Source organism: Falco cherrug, chromosome 5, assembly GCF_023634085.1.
Source record: "Falco cherrug isolate bFalChe1 chromosome 5, bFalChe1.pri, whole genome shotgun sequence".
NCBI classification, from domain to species: Eukaryota; Metazoa; Chordata; class Aves; order Falconiformes; family Falconidae; genus Falco; species Falco cherrug.
This window is the reverse complement of record NC_073701.1, coordinates 15214498-15220497: the sequence shown is the minus strand read 5'-3', so window position 1 is coordinate 15220497 and position 6000 is coordinate 15214498.

Here is a 6000-nt window from a genome sequence, read left to right as displayed (position 1 = left end):
TAGGATAAATGTCTGATTATATTATTTAAAAGAAAAAAAAAAAAAAAGACCATAGTGACATTCCTGACTTGCCCTCTTATAGGAAATACTACCCTTTACTGCAGGGTGGAGAATGAAAGCACACATCCATTTGGGGAGAGAGAAACTTTGGGAAAAGAAGAACAATGTCATCTTTTTGCTGGTGGTTACAATTTACTATGCTCTTCAGTTACACTGATGTAAATATTTTGCTGTGGGTACTTTTCAATTAGAAAAAGCCCAGAAAACAAGGCTGTATGCTACTCTTTATATTGTTTTTAAGCCTGGAATATAATTTTTCCAAAGCAACTAATAATGTCTGGTGTCCATCTACTATTACCTTATAAGAACCTGTTTTTCCAAGCCTAAAATGTTAGACTACTTCAGACAATGTCTTAGGCTGGCACAGTTCCTAATCACCTACTTTTTCAAAACAAGCCAACAAACCAGAGTAGCCTGCACATGTGGCTCCCAAAAGGCAAAACACACACGTGTGCAGTGCAGAACATCTCCTTATCCTCAGATAAAAAGTTACATACTGATGAAATGCTGAGGTGTGGCTTCCAGGTGAAGAGATTACTGGCCTTTTGTGTCCCTGCTATGCACTCCACACCGCTTGGATTTTCAGATACTGCCTTTAACAATTCATTATTTTTGTTACTTCTAATCATAGAGATCTCTTCCTGAAAGAAAACCTACCTTGGTATTTTTTGGTGATAATTTCTTAAAGTCTTGGCATTTATGGTCTCCTAAAAGAAAACTGTTATGTGTTAGGGAGGTGATTAGTTAGGAATGCATTAACTAGTCTTATGCTAACCAACAGCTGTCCTAACCAAGAACAAGGGGAATAGTCAAAACCTGAATATTTTGCAAAACTTGTACAAAGAATGATGCATCTTAGCAGGAAGAAAATGAGAATAATGTTTTGCTTTTATGTCAGGTTGGATTTGGATTCTGTGAATAAGAGGTAGGATAGCCTTTACAACAACTGCAGTGTTTATTTCAGCATTCCACAGATTTTATTTTTCTGGTCTTTCTTAAACAAGGGTGGGGGAAAAAAAGTAGATTAAGCACTACTCTGCACAGCTTGCTTTCTCTTAAATTAATATACAATCACTCACAGAAGCCCTGCTCCTTCAAAAGAATTCCATGTGTAGATAATCTTATAATAAATTATGCTCCATTATGAATTTATTTTCTGTATCTACGGTAGTTAGTAGAACACAGCTGTAAATAGGTATAATGAATTAGAGCTGGTTAGGTATCATCCATCTTTTGCTGTCTTCCTACAAATGCTGTTTGTGCAAGTCTGAATCCTCCAGTGAGAGAATTTTAATTTTGCAAAAAAGGAACAAAAATCCTTACATATTTACAAACAAATGCCCTGGTAAATGGTGAACAGCCAATGAACTAATATCAGTATTTCTGGGAATTCTGTTACCTAAAAAAAAATAATCTATATTTGGCTTTTCTTTCATCAGTCCAGGATATTGATTACCTGCTTGTTTTTCAAAGGCTTGCATTTTTTGCAAGATTAAATTACAGAATTTTTGATCACTGTTAGTTGCAACAGAACTCTTATCACTGGCTGATTTTCTTTATTCAGGACTATTATAGTACTTTTCATATTATTAAAAAAAAAGTTAACACTGAAAGAGGCTCCCAAAGAAAGCTAATTATAGTCAGCTTCATCCTTCCTAAGATGCAGGGATTTAAAAAATATTTTTTGTTTATATTATTCAGTCACAAGCTCATGTAACTGTTCAAATACACTCATTTCATTTACATTATAGTATTGTTCCTATTTTATGATCACAAACTGAAAACATATTATTATGTTTTATGATCTCATTATAAGACTTTCACATTTTTCTTTGCTGTTCTACATTACTACCATGAATACACTGCACCTACAACCTACTGCACCTACAACCTATGATTAGTTCTTTTATATTTCTTGTCATATTAAGAAGGCACTATATAAACTAATATCACAAAAATAAGTTACTGTGCTAACATATCTAGATGTTTTCCACATACACATTTTCAAGTACTTGCTGAACTAGGAAGTCAGGTAGAGATAGATGTCGGGATGTTATATTTTAATTGTCTTTCTCCAGAATTGCTGCCCTCCTAAATATATTCCCATAAGAATGGGTATAGGATTCTGTTTGTATGAGACCTTGAAAATGAAAGGCAAATACAGTGGATTGGCTATAGAAATGAATGGCATCTTGGCATTGGTTAGACATTGATTTCCCCACAAATCTCAGCTCTTCGCTGGACTCTGGCTTTGTCCCTTATTTTCAGTCTGATCATGCATCCATACTGGAGTTTTTGGGGTGTTCAGTGCACGCAGACTCAAGCATTATAAAAATGCTTCCTGGTGACAAAATTCACTTGTTCTCAGGAAGCCCACGGAAGTTATAGAAGGTATTCTGAATCCTTGAGTCTGGTTTCAAAACATATGTCAGCACTAACTTTTCAGTACTAAACTACAATTTCATCTTGAGTAGACCGAGTGGATGAGGATCCTCAATGATCCTCGATGTTACTGGTGGCCAGCTTAACCGGTGCCTGGGGAAACAAGTCCCTTTATTCATGAATCGGTAACAGTGCAATGTTAACAAGACTTGTATTTGATCTTCATTATATCAGTAAATTGAATGGTAGGACCATTTCTCAGTGGAGAAATTCCAATGCCACATGAGGATGGTGAGAAGAAAACATACATTAAGGCTATGGAAGGAAAAGGCTTGACAATGTCTTTAGTACTGGATATGGTTGCATGTTAACAACCGTATGATCACAGCACCATGTCAAAATGTTTTTATTTTAAAGCAGTGGTCGGAGGTCCTGGCTGCCTGCGGAGCTCCCTGAGCTCAATCCTGCTGGGGCAGCACTGCATGGGAGTGCTCCTGCTCCAAAGGATTTGAACTTAAGCAGATGAAGGGTCTGTCCTTGTATCACCTTCAGTTTTCTGAGAAGTGAGGCACACAGAAAGGAGATACCAAATTTCTGTTCAGCTAGGCATTGATTTCAAGGCAGCCAAATGCCCGAATAGGCGTTACCTTTGAAGGCCTGACCCAAAGCAGGTGACCGTAGGTCATGCAGAAATGTACAGCAGAGGCCAGGACTGAGCGGCTCCTGCTGGGTCCCAGTCTAGTGCACTAAATGTAACGTCACAGTCATTTACCCATCCTTGTGTGTCTTGTCTTTGCTCCCTAGACTGAGATTATTTTCCCCCTGTATTTTTCCCCTTGCTTTGTATTATAACGTCTTCACATTTTTTTCCCATTTAGAGTAAATAAATGTAAATCTGACAGATTAATCTCATAGATTTTAATACCTCATAAATATGAGTTGGAACTCTCCACTATAAAGCATAAATGTAAGTTCCCTCTCCCAGACACAATTCTCCAGGATTTATGCATAAAGAGAGATGGTGGTTGTTTCTTCTTTTGGTACACTGTCATTATACTGAGAATTGAATTTAGTTTCTTATAACTTGCCTGTTTCCTTATTGCCAGTTGCTAAATGCACAATTCATTTTTCTCCAGTACACATCGCTGCAGGGACCATCACTTTCTTTATCCTGCACCCAGGGGCACCTTTCTACAGCACACTGTTCTGTAGCTTTAGGCTTCGTTCCCATCAGCTATCAACTAGTCCTGCTGGGAAAGCACAGCACTTGGCCACAGCACTTGCCCATTAAATCAATAAACCTTTTTTAATGGGTCCTTCAATTGCCCGGCTCAGGATGAAGGGATGAAGGAGCAGCCAGGCATATTTGTCTGACATCCTAATCCCTGCAGAAAGGAAACTGGGCTCCGAGAGGCTCCCAGGCACAGCGAGGTCCTACACTGCCCACCCCACCCTGCTGGAAGATACCCCATCCTTAGGCTGGGCTAACTTCATCTGCTCCTCAACCAGCACCTGAGCTGAGGCTGTTTTCAGCTTCTGTTACAATAAACTGAAATGAAAATGCTCTGTGGTGGGTTTGCAAGTTGGTGGTTCTTCCTCCTGCAGAGAGAGCTGTGGCTGCTGGGAGCCTGGATGCTCGTGCTCAGTTGCCCAGTTTCCCTGCAAAGTATGCAGAAACCCAGCAAGGCTACAAGCTAGAGCTAGTGCCACTTCACGTGCCCACTCTAGGTTTTAAAGATGTTGTTTCAAATATGGGGGTGGCACACAGAAAACCACTGTCAAAGCTTCCTTTACCTGAAGTCCTCGCATAATAACCACAGGAGACCTCAGCTGCATGTAGTTATTTAACATTAAGCACGCCCTCTTGTCCAGCCCTCTTTAACTGACCACATAAATGTGCATTTTGTCAGTTTAAAAGTAGCCAGATGTGTGCATACGTGATCCACTGGCACTCTTGACTGCCTTGATTACTACAAATTGAGTTTTTAAAATGCCAAGGTGGTGTGGGGGGATCAACATGGCAAGAAGTAATTTCCAACAAGCCAGACAGTGTTTATTTCATACATATGCTGTTTCCTGAAGAGTTATCCCTACTAACGTTTTGCAAACAGACAAAGCAGATGCTCTTTGCCCTACTCCCCTGAAGCAGAGCTTCCCAATGCCGCAGCACTCAGCTCCCTGTCCCCCTCCCACCCCCATTATCAGGTTTTCCTCATTTATAGATGCTTTTAGCGGTCCACAACCCTTTTTCAATTTATTAGATTCTTTAACTGTTTTTGCATGTTGTCACTGAATTCTGCAACTTTGTGATAAGGGGCCAGTTTCCAAAAGGCACCGTCCCAGGGGAGGGTTATTAGTGCTGTGCACCGCTCACTATTTGGGTCAAAGCTGCTCAACCATTATAATCCTGTTTCTACAAAGTACAACGTTCCCAGCTCTTACTTAAATGAACATTTCTGTGCGGGGCCAATGTGTTTTAATACCTTCTCTCCTTGCACAGCAGCTTTAGGGACATGCCATGAAAATGAAAATGAAAAGCAGATACAACGTATCAAGACACAAAGAGTTCTTTTAAAAATAGAGGACTCCATAAAAAGGACTGAAGCACTGAATTCAATATATACGCTGTGATATTAGCTCCATGCTTAAAGGTCCTTCCAGAATTAGGGTCATTTTTGCAAGCATTTGGCAGGATGTTTTACGGCTATTTAAAAACATTCTTTGTATCCTCAGTTACAAACATTTAGTAGTTCCTGTCAGCTACGTGTTTAGCACTTCTTTCAGGATGGAAAAGGGGGAACTCCTGGCACTCAGGCCAGGCATAGCCTGCACACATTTCATGCTGCTTGCAGCTGCTCAGTGGTGGAGGGACGGTGCAGTACAAAAAAGATCAGCTATAATTGCTTTATACACTGATGGATAGTGGCACTAAGCAACCTACCTAAGATATTTCAAAGTCTCAAATGACATCTTAGCCTGAAGTATTACCTCAAGTAAGATGAGTATCTGAGCATGTCTGAGAAATAGCAGCCTGAAAGAGCATGTAGAGATGATACTGCATGAGAGTTTTGTAAAAGGTTCCCTTCAGCACTGAGACTAAACTTGCATGCAAAGTGTGGTTTCTGTAAGGATCCGAAGAGCTGCTTAACAATAACTCTTGCTTCTGCTATATATTCATTTACAAGGCTTTTAAAGAAAGCTGGTGGTTTATTATTCCCAGGCATGCTATTTATGTAAACAGTGGGCAGATACAGCCAGTACTGTATGCATCTTGTTAAAAGCTTTTAATAATGCACAACGAACCAGACGGAAAAAAGGTCAAGCAAATAGTTATAGCAAGACTACATAAAATATGTTGCACTAAACATTTAAACTAGTTGTTGTTTTCCTAGTACTTAAAACTGTTTATTTTGTGTTGTTCCTTTGCAATATTTTAGAAACAAATTTGCTTTGTGTTCTTCCACATAACACATTGCAGATGTGCTAAGAGTAGCCACACAGAGTGCGGTGGTTCCTGTGAGCTCGCATTACACAGATGCCTAGTATTTGTCATCTTCT